The sequence below is a fragment of the Podarcis cretensis genome (assembly GCF_951804945.1).
Source record: "Podarcis cretensis genome assembly, chromosome: 6".
Taxonomy (NCBI): domain Eukaryota; kingdom Metazoa; phylum Chordata; class Lepidosauria; order Squamata; family Lacertidae; genus Podarcis; species Podarcis cretensis.
This window is the reverse complement of record NC_137175.1, coordinates 87,211,517-87,226,868: the sequence shown is the minus strand read 5'-3', so window position 1 is coordinate 87,226,868 and position 15,352 is coordinate 87,211,517. Positions and strand designations below refer to the sequence as shown.

General features: G+C 45.2%; 1 long non-coding RNA gene across 1 annotated transcript in view; it reads left to right on the top strand.

The window, feature by feature from the left end:
- LOC307218944 overlaps nucleotides 1-14,696 on the top strand; it is a 31,538-nt gene extending 16,842 nt beyond the window's left edge. Inside the window, exons 3-4 of the long non-coding RNA XR_013840166.1 lie at nucleotides 11,798-11,968; nucleotides 14,412-14,696. This is a non-coding gene — a long non-coding RNA (uncharacterized lncRNA). The remainder of the gene's footprint in view (nucleotides 1-11,797; nucleotides 11,969-14,411) is intronic.
- Nucleotides 14,697-15,352: the final 656 nt, after the last annotated feature.

Here is a 15,352-nt window from a genome sequence, read left to right as displayed (position 1 = left end):
ATACTCCTCCTTTGTGATTTCCCCTTTTTTCCATTTGCGTGTTGAGGTTCCCAAGCCATCCCAATAACTCACACATCACACACAATTTTTTGTTTGAGGTTTTTGGCATAATTTTGGCCACTACCTTTTTTAAATACATATCTGTGAGTGGTTGCTTAGGTATTGGTTCTGACTATCTGTCCCCCCGCCCAGGGACAGAACTGACTTTTGGATTCCAGCGAAAGCCAGTCAGGGAAAACAATATCGGGGAGACATGAAGCTGGGCACCAGACCCTCACCTCTCCCCGCATGCTCCCAGAGGCCTTGCACGGCCCAAGCCTGATGCCAGGGATTTGGACGAAAGCATGGCAAGCCCCTGGATTCCTTTAACAGAATTCCCTTGCAGCACCAGCATTGGAGGGGCAGGCACTTACCCCTCCACCAACCAATTTTTTAACCAATGCCTAACCGCAAACCTTACAAGTTGTGACGATTTGCTATGCAGTAGGCAAAAACCCAATGGCTCCCTTACCCCTCCACCAACCAATTTTTTAACCAATGCCTAACCAGAAACCTTACAAGTTGTGACGATTTGCTACGCAGTAGGCAAAAACCAAATGGCTCCAGCCAATCAGCCATATGGACAAAATTCCTACTGGGCCCCTGCCCCCAAAGCAGGTGACCCCATGACAGGCATAGCAAGGTCAAGCGCAAATCCCCATTTCAGGGAGGGAGGGCGGGTGATTCAATGCATGCAGCAAAAGAGGACGCTCGAAGCTGCATGCCCAGTATTTAAAACCTTTTAGCCCAACCCCCAAAGTGGCAACATCAAAATCTCCCCAGAAACACACACACCCAATCATAGGCTGTGGCCATCCAACAGATCAGCCCAGCAACAGTGGGGTGGCCTGCTAGACCCCACCGCAACACGTGCTCTCTATTAGTGAGAACATGTGTCAGGGGTTCAGGAGCAGAGGCACAGGGAGGAGAGGAGATGGAGAGCGAGGGGGAGGAATCCGAGGGGAGCGTAGGAGAAGAGGACAGTGGACCGAGGGATTCCATGAGCCTCTCCAGCGAATCGGAAGATTCACAGAAGGGGGCGCCAGTGGCCAGGGGTAGGGGGTTCCCAAGGGGAACGCCCCAGGAGCAAGGAGGGAGCAGGGACTCCCAGAGCAGTAGTTGGAAATCAGGACCAGCTTCCCCACCAGAGCAGAGTGGGGGGGAAGAGTCCGAAGGATCGGGGCCAGTGCATTCCCCACCAGGGAGAGAAGATAAGGCAGGGCTGACCACACCTCCATCGGAGAGTCAGACAACGGAGGGGAGGTCAGATCCGGCCAGTATCCCGGAAGAGGGAAGCAGTGACAGAAGTAGTGTAACGGTCAGGAGGAAGGTCACTGGGTTGGCGCGAGAGGCAAGTTCAAATGTACAGGAGCGCGGGACAGCAGAGAGTGAGGATTGGGAACTGGGTCCTAAAGCCCGCCGGAGGGAGGGGGAGGAGCTAAGCGACTCAGCGTCGGAAGAGTCCAGAAAGGGCAATGCCCCAGCGGGCAGGAGGACCCAGAGGAGGAGAGAGCAGCGTAAAAGGTGGAGCAGGGCTAGGATCTTAAACTGGTGTCATAGGGGAGAGACTCAGACGGTACTTCGCCGGTCTAGGCTTTAAGACGTAGAGCTGCACGCTACGGCTTTGAAATGGAAACTGAACCTCAATAAAGACTTTTGTACATAACTACAGCCTAGCGTTGGTCCTCTGTGAGCTGGGACCTAGAGGCAGCTCTGACAACATGCTTTCTTATACATGCCCTTCTTAACTCTCAGCTCATCTATAAGTGCCTTCTGCAGCCACACAGGTTTCCTTAGATGCCTCCCACTTTTCTTTCTTGTTGTTAACATCTGCATTTGGGCCTTCAATATTTCTCCTTTTAGAAACTCCCCTCCTTCTTGGGCTCCCTTCTCACTGAGTATTTCCGAACATGGAATCATACCCAGTAGCTCCTAGTAGCTCCTAGTAGACTAGTTAAATGGATAAAAATGTGGAGAATTTGCAAATATTAGTTTCAACCAACTGCTAATCTGGCACACCAGAGGTATCTCAAGAATACAGAAGTTAGGAATCTCTGGTCTAGTGTATTATTTGTATTTTTCTTGTGGAAGCACAACAAGGATTGCCACAGTAGGAGTTCCAGCAGAATAGCACAAATAATCTATCACACACACACACACACACACACACAGAGAGAGAGAGAGAGAGAGAGAGAGAGATAGGCACCCCCCTCTATTCTGAACAGCATCAGGCTCCCTAGCTGAGCCATGGAATGAGTCACCAAGCTTGCTCTCTGTTAATGTCATCAGATGTTGGAACATAATCAACAAAACAAACAGAAAGATGAAAACGGTGGGAAAGAAAGTAATTAGACTTGTCCTTAGGGCTACATTTGCAAAAGTACATTTGATATACTTGCTGGGATTTCCACCCCCTACAACTTTAAAAACTTTAATTAAAGTGTATTTTCCCACACCAATAAAATCTGAAGAACTCCACATTTGCTTAACATTTTTAAAGAACACATGGGTTCCAGATACAAGATATTCTACAATATGCGCCTGGGCTGAGGCCTAACCACGGACTGATAGAAAGATTAAGTATAAGATGCAGGAGGATTTACAGCTCAGTCAGTTAGAGCATGGTGCTGATAACGGCAAGGTTGCCGGTTTGATCCCTGTGTGACACAGCTGTCTATTCCTGCGTTGCAGGTGGTTGGAATAGATGTTCTTTAGGTTCACTTCCAACCAGGAGGGCCAACTCACCCTCAGAATTGAGGGTGCCTGCTGCCACAACATGGATGTGCAACTTCACACGCACATGCCAGCACATAGTATGCGTGACATCACACACATTATGTGTAGGCATGTGTATGTCACATTGCACATCTGCATTGCGGCGGCTGGCAGTGGAAGCTGCTTCCTCCTCTCTGCAGACAGCGAGGCACCCTATTTTGCAGAGATACATTGCCTCCACACCCGAGCCCTCTGTGGCGTTCATATGGAGCCCCCGGTCGTCTCACAGACTATTGACCCGTACACCACTAATCTGCTGCCACCAACCAGGTCCTCCCCGGTAAATCACTCAGTCAGGTTCTCAAGTTAAAAAAGAAGAGTGTAGTTTATTGAAGACACAAACTTTAACTGAATTCCAAATGTTGTTACTCTTTACCTTCTTACTCTTATTTTTTCCTGTCTCTATAATAATAATAATAATAATAATAATAATAATAATAATAATTTCCAACTGCCTTCCCCAACCAACCAACCCACTAAAACCAACCAACTACCCACACCCAAATGTTGGGCTAAGCCCTTTTATAAACAGTTAGGCTCTGCCTCCGGCTTTGCTATTGGTCTACATTTTAACCCTTTCTCTTCCTCTTGTACAGACATTTTCAAACGAACGGGCAAACGCCACCCCCCAGCCCTGAAAAGGGTGCCTGGCTGGCTGGCTGGTTGTGAAGGGCAGAGCTACACTGCTTCTGTCTCAGAGGCAGTGCTGCTGCTGTCTGCTGGATTTTGAGTTTATCTGCATATATATTTTTCTTAAGTCTCATCTCAATCCTTCATTCCGACAAGCAACAAACCCTCCCAGTTCTGTTGAAAATATGAACAATTATACGCAGGGCCAGATTTAGGTTTGATGAGGCCCTAAATTACTTAAGGTATATGCCCAACTGTCCTTTGTCAACAACAAATTGTGGCTGTTTATTGTTTTGAATATATGCTATGTGGTAATTTATGGAGCTAATAGGTATCTAAAACCAGTGATATTTTGGGAGCAGGCTAGCAGGCCCATTACTTAAATCAGGCATAGGCAAACTCAGCCCTCCAGATGTTTTAGAACTACAACGCCCATCATCCTTAGTTAACAGGACCAGTGGTCAGGGATGATGGGAGTTGTAGTCCCAAAACATCTGGAGGGCTGAGTTTGCCTATGCCTGACCTAAATCATAGGAGCCTACACAACACAAACACTGTTGCTGTATGTAGGTTTTATTTTATTTGTTTTTTTATCTTATATTTTGGAAATGTACATACAGTCCCCCCCCCTAATTTTTTTGGGGGGCCCCAAGAGAGTGGGGCCCTAAGCTATAGCTATAGCACTGATTATATGCATGTTTATATGCATATGCACACCAGATTTCCTAAAGTAACCAATGCATAAACAGATAGAAACTCTTAAAAAAAGTGTATTAATATATTTATAATATAACACTGTAGAAATATAGTACAACGTGGGACTTGATTCCTTGATATGTATTACCCATATATGTAATTTATTTGGGTATAATTTTGCATATAATTAGTTGGGCTTTTTTTTTTAACCTAACAACAATCATAGAATCATAGAGTTGGAAGAGACCACAAGGGCCATCGAGTCCAACCCCCTGCCAAGCAGGAAACACCATCAGAGCACTCCTGACATATGGTTGTCAAGCCTCTGCTTAAAGACCTCCAAAGAAGGAGACTCCACCACACTCTTTGGCAGCAAATTCCACTGTCGAACAGCTCTTACTGTCAGGAAGTTCTTCCTAATGTTTAGGTGGAATCTTCTTTCTTGTAGTTTGGAACCATTGCTCCGTGTCCGCTTCTCTGGAGCAGCAGAAAACAACCTTTTCCCCTCCTCTATGTGACATCCTTTTATATATTTGAACATGGCTATCATATCACCCCTTAACCTCCTCTTCTCCAGGCTAAACATGCCCAGCTCCCTTAGCCATTCCTCATAAGGCATCGTTTCCAGGCCTTTGACCATTTTGGTTGACCTCCTCTGGACACGTTCCAGTTTGTCAGTGTCCTTCTTGAACTGTGGTGCCCAGAACTGGACACAGTACTCCAGGTGAGGTCTGACCAGAGCAGAATACAGTGGCACTATTACTTCCCTTGATCTAGAATAACCCAGGCAACGCAGCTCAGACATAAACAGGCACACAAACTAATGTGTGCAAAACTTGATTGCATCAGAACCACATATTTTCATGTATAAGTCCATTTTAAACTGATTCCTCCTCCATCCCTAGCAGCAGAATGACAGTAGTAGAGATCTGCACCCCCTATATCATGTCTTCCCATTATCCATATATTTTATTAGCACACTTAGGAAACAATCATAGCTATGGGAAACCAGCATAATTTATGCCAGCTTCAGTTAAGATGGTGCAAAGCTCTTCATCGTACAGAATCTGGGTGGCCAGCGAGAGGGGACTGTGCTCAGTGAAAATATATATTTTAAAAAAATGCTACTACAGTGGAACCTTCCAGTTGCGGACGTAATCCATGATGGAAGCACGTCCGCAACCCGCAGCGTTCGTAACTTGCAGCGCCGCATCTGCATGTCGGGATTCGCAGAATGCTGTGTAAGATAGTAAGTCTGGAGGCTTGAGTTTGCTAGCTGATGCAACTGGCAGATGCTATCAGCCTGCAATGCTTTCTATGGAAGTGCAGGGTCAGAAAGACTCAGCAGTAATGTGCTGTCAGTTGATTGGCTGTCATCGGTTTGAAAGGGAAACCTGTTCAGCAGTAAGGGGGTGATGTAGAGGAGTGTGGTCAGAGAGAGAGAGATAGAAAGGTCTTCCTATTTGCCTTAAGGTGCAGCCAGGTACTCTGTTTGACTGTATGAACTGCTCTTGTATTATAGCCTGTAGATATTTGTATATATAAAGGTAAAGGTAAAGGTACCCCTGCCCGTACAGGCCAGTCTTGACAGACTCTGGGGTTGTGCGCCCATCTCACTTAAGAGGCCAGGGGCCAGCGCTGTCCGGAGACACTTCCGGGTCACGTGGCCAGCGTGACATCGCTGCTCTGGCGAGCCAGAGCCGCACACGGAAACGCCGTTTACCTTCCCACTAGTAAGTGGTCCCTATTTATCTACTTGCACCCGGAGGTGCTTTCGAACTGCTAGGTTGGCAGGCGCTGGGACCGAGCAGCGGGAGCGCACCCCGCCGCAGGGATTCGAACCGCCGACCTTTCGATCGGCAAGCCCTAGGCGCTGAGGCTTTAACCCACAGCGCCACCTGCGTCCCTATTTGTATATATAGCTCACAATAAATATACTGCACTGAAGAACCTGGAACTCTGAGCATTTCTGCTAAAGCACCGCAGAGAATTTGTGACACTCCGCACGCGCATGATGCGATTTGGCGCTTCTGCACATGTGAGAGTGGCGAAACCCGGAAGTAACCCTTTCCGGTACTTCCGGGTTTCCTGCGGTCCGCAACCTGAAAACACATAACCCGAAGCATTTGTAACCCGAGGTACCACTGTATGGCTACTGAGCATTTTCCTGCTCTGTGGTATATGGAATCAGATGGTAACCAACTCTGAAAACCATATCTCTTTCAGAACTGAGTTCTGCTTTGAGCTTGAATAGACGTCAAATAAGGGATTGGCTCTTCTGGACTGAATACAGAAAGGACCTGCAACTAATTAGAAACACCAATCCCCGCCCCGCCCCCGCCCTCTTGGAATCCCCTCTTGAGAACAGAGCATTATTTTATATTTATTTTATTTTATTTTTAGATTTTTATTAGTTGCAAACACATAAATACATAAAATATATATAAATAAAACTGAAAAGAAAAGAAAAGTAAAGAATAAAAAAGAGAGAAGAAACAAAACACAGAATGAAAATGGAAAAATAGATAACAAACCTAAAATAATAATAATAATTCATATCAACTTCTACTTAGGGAGTTCAAGCCTTTTTAAAACAGCTTCAGCTTGGCTCCTTTATTCGTATCTTGACTTCCCGCTATCGACGAACATACTTAGCAAATCATTTTTCCCCCCGGATAACTGTATTCAAATGGTAAATATTGGAGAGACAGTCTGACTGTCAGTGGGATTTAGTCTATGCTAAGCCAGGTGATGTTCTGGAAGCCTTCTTTTTCCATGTAATTAATAATGACAGCCCATTTTCTCCTTGTTCTTTCTTTTGAGTGATTTCTTATTAGATCCATTAATTTGGCAAGTTCTATATATTCACTTAATTTTAAGAGCCATTCTTCTTTTGTGGGAATTGTATTACATTTCCAATGTTTCACTGTCATGATCCTTGCGGCTATGATTGCATATAGAAAGACTCTTTTATTTTCCTTTGGGATGTCTGTTGTGAAAATTCCCAATAAAAATAATTCTGGCTTTTAAAAAATATGTATGTCTAATCATTTTTTTTTTATTATTTCTTCATATATCATGTCCCAGAATATTTTTTATTCTGGGACATGTCCACCACATGTGGAAAAGACTACCCTCTTTTTGATCACATTTCCAGCATTTGTTACTAATCTTTTTGTTCATTTTAGCCAATTTTGCTGCAGTCATATACCACAAGTACATCATTTTAAGGAAATTTTCTTTAATCGTGTAACAAACTGTGAATCTAATATCATTTTTCCAGAGGTTATCCCATTTTTCTAATTCTATATTATATCCCAGGTCTTGTGCCCATTTTACCATTACATCTTTAAGATGCAATTTTAATAATAATTTGTACATTTTAGACAGATTCTTTTTTGTTATTTGAGAGAAGTTCTTCGTCTAAATCAGAGATTATTTTCTCAAACCCCTTTTTTCTTTTATCTTGCTGAAAGATTCTGTTGATAATATTGCAGCCAACTTATGCCAATTTGTTTTAAAGTGTCATAATTCTTTAATCTTAATTTATTATCACATTCTTCTAATAATTTTTTATAGGTTAGCCATTTTTTTAGAGCCAGTTATCTGACCAAATTCTTGCCAAACTGAGCTGGGAACCTGCTGGCTAAGCTATGGATCTGTCACATCCTAACTTGCTCATCCCAGTGGATGTAGAACTAGGATTGTGCCCTTACCTATATTGTGATGTCATCATAGTTTACATTTCTCCATCCTCTCTCCACATCCACTGATTGTCACTACAGTGGACGCTCGGGTTGCGGACGTGATGTTGGGATTTTTGACTACGTGCCATTCTGTGCAGCTTCACACAGCATCAATTAAGAGTTGGCCGACAGCCAAGGATGACTGAGCAGAGAGGAGTTATCTGCCTGGAGATATGGGACCCTGGAAACAGGTTTACCTTTGGTTAAGGTCTCACACAGGCATAATAACTTATGACCCTTACTGACTGGAGTGTGTGTTGGTCAGTGTGAGTTCTGAGAGTCGTTTGGAATTTGTTAAGACAGAGCTAGTAATGACCGCTCCCCGCTTAAAATGGGGGGCACCCTTTGCGTGGACGCATGCAGCCCCTAGATCTGGAGCGGCCCCAACAGCATAGGATTGGCTTTGCCTTCCCCCCAGGTGGGATACCTGGAGGTCTCCGCCTACCTCAGTCAGTTGTCCAATCCCACCTGGGGGAAGTGTTGCCAAGGAGACCAGGCCAGGTAGGGGAGGGATTACCTGCCCACACAATAGAGGGAGGATCTTACCTTGGAATCCTCACTTGGCTCCAGAGCTTCTCCCACCCTACCCACCCTCAGTTAATGTCTTATTTTGCAGGTTAACTTTTCTTCACAGGTTTTGCAAGTTAATTTTTCTTCACAGGTATGCGGGCGCTGCTACGTTAAGGTCGCTGTTAAAGGGCCGGAAAGGAATTTCCCTGCATTGGCAGGTTTCGCCTTTCCCGTAGCAAAACGTCACAACTTTGGCAGTATCAGGCCTTGGGCGGAATCCTTTAGTCCATCTTCCTCTTTGCGGCGGCGATACCAGGGATCCCCGTTAAAGGGGTTTTTGAAGGGAGGCTTTGGCCGTACGCCGAAAGGTCATCATTGCTCTCCCCTGCGGCGGCGTAACGGGGGCAGCTATCTCTGCTTGAACATATGTTCTCCAGAGCCGCCCCCCCACACACACACACTGGATAACCCTGATGCTCCCTAGGTCCCCGGCTGGGGACTGGGGAGGGAGAACGCCCAATGCCTGAGCCAAGGTCTACCCACATTTGAAATTTAATAAAGTTGTGGCCAATTTAATCCCATAGCACGTTGTCTTGAGTCGTTATTCCACATGACGGGGGGACCGCGCGGGATCTGGGGATTCCGCCTGTCCACGCAAAGATCCATGTGTCTGTTCTCGTATATAGTAACTTGTAGAGTCTGCTGTAAATAATAAACACATCTATGTAACCAAGTTACTAGTAGCAGCATTTTGCTCCTGCTTCATCTATCGTGCCTGTAACTGATTGCTTTCTGGAACTCTGCGTACGCTCTGCTAAGGTCTGGCTAAGGTCCTGCCACAGGTCAAAGTTGTGAAACACCAAAGTTGTGATCCATGCAGGATGCACGTTCGCAACCCGCAGTGGCGCATTTGCGCACGCGTAGGTTGCGATTCGGCGCTTCTGTGCATGCGCGACCCCCGAAACCCAGAAGTAACCCATTCGGGTACTTCTGGGTTTTGGCAGGTCCGTAATCCAAAAAAATTGAAGCGTCTATAACCTGAGGTGTGACTGTACTGGGTTTTGAATAATGCAGGATATGATGGAACCTTAAGGTTGGTAAGTGATCCTACAATGATTGAGAGAAGCTGACATCCTCTCCAAATTTTCTAGAGTTCTGTCAGAGTGTATACATGTCTATAACCACTATGTGATGGGGCTGGAAATGGCTGGCGCTTGAAGGTTTAAATGTCATCAGTGAGTTATGTCCTTATGCATGTTTCCTATATTTCATAACTCTATATTTCTCTTTTCTTTTCTTTTTTGAATACCAGATTTCTTATTGATTTTTTGATTGTTATCAAGGCCATTCATTCTGAGGTAAATAGGTGTTAAAAATGGAAAGTGGGTTCAAATTTAGCACTGTAGCAACAACATAACCTTTAGCTCAACCCAAATTTCATTAAAAGAAGGTATTTCCTTTCCCCCATATGATATTGTTTTGTGTTCTGCTGCCTGATTTTCAATTGTATGGCCACCAATGATTCCACCCACTTTTCGTCAGTGCCATTTTACTGTACCTTGTTTTCATTTTCTACCTTTGTCCAAAGTTTATATATGTTGCCTTCAGCATCACAGTTGAGAATATCAAGAAATGCTGCAATCCCTTAGGTGTAGTACAAGCCCACACCTTCTGACTCACCAGAACTTCTGACTCATCAAGCCAAATGCTATATGTTGTGACCTGTCAAGTATGTGACAGCCCACCCACTGTCTCAAGTGGTGAACTCCACCTCATGTGCAAAACTACCAAATGCATTGCTAGCTGATTTAAAAGTGTTCTGAGAGAATTGCGGGCAGAAAATGATTAAATAAACTTAGACACAGATACTCATGGTGTATACAAGTGAGGCTGAGGGACTAGGAATCCCTGATGCCTAGCAATGATCGGTGGTGGCTAATGAACCTGGTGGGACAACTGGGCCACTAAGTAGAAGCTTGGTCAAGGAGATCATCAACATGATCATGAGGATATCTAGGGCTGTGTACCACATTCTGATGAATCCCAAACTGAAGGTCAATTTTCTGGGATCCAGGCTTGGGCTGAGATGGGCTGAGAGAGCCTTGGAGCGACCCAGATTGGGTTACCCAGTGCAATCTGGTGTTCTCAGTTGATGAAGCAGGCTGCAGGGGTCTACTTCATCAGCATGTTCCTCACAGAGACCGCACTGGGGTCTCTGTGCAGACCCCATCATGGCTGAATCCTCTCCTGAGCAGCTGGGAGGGCACTTGGGAAGCAGCACCCAGCAGGATTGAATCTTGCAAACTTCTAGGTGCTCCTTTGAGAGGGTCTTCCCTGTAGTGAAGGCAGCAAGAGGGAGGGAGGGAGGAGATGCAGTGTATCCTTCTTGCCCCCCTCCCAGCAAATGTTTAATTAGGGTTCATAAACCTTAAACATTAGCCCCACCACAAATTGTTCTGGGGCTGGATTCAGCTTTTTTGGGTTCCCAGGTTTTGTGTGTGTGTGTGTGCATGTACAACTCTACATTATCAACATTATCAGCATCACTATCATTAATGATGATGATGATGTAACCGTCATGATTGTTATGAAGATAACATACTTATCTTCATAAATATCTCCACCCCCATAGTTCAGCCCGAACACTGAGATCCAGCACCGAGGGCCTTCAGGCGGTTCCCTCATTGCAAGAAGTGAGATTACAGGGAACCAGACAGAGGGCCTTCTCAGTAGTGGCGCCCGCCCTGTGGAACGCCCTCCCTTCAGATGTGAAGGAAATAAGCAGCTATCTTCTCTTTAAAAGACATCTGAAGGCAGCCCTGTTTAGGGAAGTTTTTAATATTTAATGCTGTATTGTTTTTAACACTGGATTGGAAGCCGCCCAGAGTGGCTGGGGAAACTCAGCCAGATGGGCGGGGTATAAATTATTATTATTATTATTATTATTATTATTATTATTATTATTATACCACAAGAATGAATACAGTTATTGTGCCATTGCAATAAAACACTACACAATGTAACAAAACTGCAACAGCAAAACAGTAACTATCTTCCATTACCTAGTTAACAAATGCGCCCTTAGAAATTTCATCTGCAGAGCAATTGCTCCAAATTTTCTCCCCCTCTACTAAAGAACAGAGCAATTGCTCCAAATTTCTCCCCCTCTACTAAAAAACCATAAGCTATACATTCAATATTTGAGCTGCTTTAGTATATTGGAGGTGGGGGGGGGGGGAGGCCAGGAAATGACATATATAACTCCCAGAGATATTTTGGCACCTCACAGCAATATCAGATTCACATCAGAAATCCAGGATCTCAGCATGACAGTTGGTATCCAATTTTGTAATAAATATCCAATCTGTCACTCAAAAAGTAAATGTGGTTTCTTTTCCCAGTGTTTAAATTAGTAGCCTGGCCTCTCATTCTGAGCTGTGGCAGCTGCCAGACTGAAGAAGATGCTGAGAAGGGAGACAAATCGGGAGAATTCTCAGTGGCTCGGCGGGACCTTTTCTAGGAAGAAAGATGGAGAGTTTGCAGTCCTACTTTCAGGATTCTTGCGGACACAGGTATGAGCAACTAACAGACCATAGGCTCTGTTCGCCCATTGTGAGTTTCTAACAGCATAACTCCCACCCGTAAAGCCTACACTTATTATGACCACATGGGGTGCATTCAGACATGGGGGTTATTGCATTGGTTTTCCTTGTTGGACACAATTTATAATCGAAACAAAAAAATTCCTTCCAGTAGCACCTTAAAGACCAACTAAGTCAGTTCTTGGTATGAGCTTTCGTGTGCATGCACACTTCTTCAGATACACTGAAACAGAAGTTTCCAGACCCTTCTATATAGTGAGAAGGTGGGGAGGGGTATTACTCAGAAGGGTGGTGGGAATGGGTGATTGGCATTACAGATAGGTAGCCGTGTTGGTCTGCCATAGTCAAAACAAAAAAATTCCTTCCAGTAGCTTAGTTGGTCTTTAAGGTGCTACTGGAAGGAATTTTTTTGTTTTGACTATGGCAGACCAACACGGCTACCTATCTGTAACTGGAACAATTTATAATGCTAGTGCTTCTGTCTAGGTTTCTAACATTAAAGGTAAAGGTAAAGGTACCCCTGCCCGTACGGGCCAGTCTTGACAGACTCTGGGGTTGTGCGCCCATCTCACTTAAGAGGCCAGGGGCCAGCGCTGTCTGGAGACACTTCCGGGTCACGTGGCCAGCGTGACAAAGCTGCATCTGGCGAGCCAGAGTCGCACACGGAAACGCCGTTTACCTTCCCGCTGGTAAGCGGTCCCTATTTATCTACTTGCACCCGGAGGTGCTTTCGAACTGCTAGGTTGGCAGGCGCTGGGACCGAGCAGCGGGAGCGCACCCTGCCGCAGGGATTTGAACCGCCGACCTTTCGATCGGCAAGCCCTAGGCGCTGAGGCTTTAACCCACAGCGCCACCTGCGTCCCTTTTTCTAACATTACTTTTTTTAAAAAAATAATAATAATCTTTATTAATTTAAATTACACACATGCACAAAGAATTTACAATCTCATACTACAAAAAGAAAATTAAAGAAAAAACAATTAAGAAAAAAGAAAATGTTTATTTAAGTTTTAAGTATTAATTAGGAAGATTAAGTTTTTCTTATGCATGGTTTCTAACATTACTTTTACAGTGGTACCTCAGGTTAAAGACGCTTCAGGTTACAGACTCTGCTCACCCAGAAATAGTACCTCAGGTTAAGAATTTTGCTTCAGGATGAGAACAGAAATCGCGTGGCAGCAGCACAGTGGCAGTGGGAGGCCCCATTGGCTAAAGTGGTACCTCAGGTTAAGAACAATTTCAGGTTAAGAACGGACCACCAGAACAAATTAAGTTCTTAACCCAAGGTACCACTGTATACTGTGTTACCTGTTGAATTATGGAACGGTGGCCTTTTGATCAGAATACAGGCCACAACCATTTTAAAGGTAAAGGGACCCCTGACCATTAGGTTCAGTCGTGACCGACTCTGGGGTTGCAGCGCTCATCTCGCTTTATTGGCCGAGGGAGCCGGCGTAGAGCTTCCGGGTCATATGGCCAGCATTACTAAGCCGCTTCTGGCAAACCAGAGCAGCACATGGAAACGCCGTTTACCTTCCCGCTGGAGCTGTAACTATTTATCTACTTGCACTTTGATGTGCTTTTGAACTGCTAGGTTGGCAGGAGCAGGGACCGAGCTCTGTGGTTTAACCCACAGCGCCACCCACGTCCCTTACAACCATTTTAGGTGTGTCCAATTGACAAACAGTTGTCAACGTCAGGGTCCTTTTGGACCTAGAAGAAGGCAGAAGGGGGGAGGAACGGGGGCAGAGCATAACAGGGCGTAGCGGGCCTTATGCATGCTTATACATGTTTTGCCGATGTGCAAGGGGCCAGGAACGGAACCCACACATGGAATGGTTGCTACCTGTACCACGATGTCATGCAAAATTCCATTCCTACCGCTGGGTTTAGCGTTCCCCATATTTCACCCATGAAAATGGTGCTAGCATCCCACACCACATTTCATCACAGGATGTGAGTGTCATGGAAGCAGAGAAATTGAGAACTCCCAAGAGAAGAAGGCTCAGAGCCAGAGGATTGGTGGTGGGACACTGACGAGTGGTCAGAGGGAGAAGAGAGAGCAGACTGGGGAGGAGGAAGTGTCAGAAGCTGAAGAGGTAAACGGGTTTAGTAAGCAGGAAGAGGCTGTGTGGAAGAGAGCCAGTGTGGTGTAGTGGTTAAGAACGGTAGCTTCGTAATCTGGGGAACCGGGTTCGCGTCTCTGCTCCTCCACATGCAGCTGCTGGGTGACCTTGGGCTAGTCACACTTCTTTGAAGTCTCTCAGCCTCACTCACCTCACAGAGTGTTTGTTGTGGGGGAGGAACGGAAAGGAGAATGTTAGCCGCTTTGAGACTCCTTCGGGTAGTGATAAAGTGGGATATCAAATCCAAACTCTTCTTCTTCATCTTCTTCTTCTGTGGCTGAGAGCAGTCCAGAGGCAAAAGTTGGAGAGGAGGAGGGCCAAGAGGCAGTGATGTAGCAGGCTGTGCCTAAGAAGCCAGAGAGGGACTTACCCTCCTGCAGTGACCAGCTCCTTTCCCCCTTGGCCTCCCACAGCCTGCAGAGGTATGAAGAGGGCAGAGCAAAGATAGACAAGGTGAAGAAGTCTCAGGTTGCTTGTGAAGAACCCAGGGGAGGAGGAGGAGACTTAGAGAGTGGTGGGAAGGCAGGAACCTTCAGTCCACACAACAACTGTCTCATTGGGGGCAAGACCTACTGGCAAGAGTTGCTGTGCTCAGCAGGCCTGAGCTGTTTCTTTTTTTCCTTTGAATAAAGAGTTAACTTCATTGCCATCTTGCTGACCTGCTCCTGACTCCCACCTTGATCCTAACAAATAGTGGGGAAATTACAGTTCAAAACTCCCATGAATTTCTAGGAGGATAGAGGTTATTGACATTGCAATTCAACTTGGGAAGAAGAATGACTCCTGAATCACCCCGATTTGCTCCACTATTTTGCCACCACACAGAAGTGATACTGTTGCCTAATAAACACAGGGTGGTGGTGGTGGTTGTTTTTTAAAAAATAGTGGTTTAAGAGATTTTCTGGAGTAATTTTGCTACAGTTATTTAAGTTGTATCCCAACATTGCTTGAGCTGTTTCACCCACCAAAGGACTTGCAATTGGCTTCAACTTCCACTTTCAGAAAAAATTGGCGGCAAATATAAGTGAAATCTATGTTGCATTGTGGAAATTTGTTGAGTTTGGAAGGAGATGATTAAGCAGAAGGATATAATCTTATGGAGAAAATCAACCATCTCAATTTGTAGCTCTCAATTGCTGCACATACAGTTGTTATTAGGTTTGAAAAATAAACTTGAACACCTGAGTTAAAGTGGTGGTGGTGGGGAAGGTTTCCAACTAAATTAATC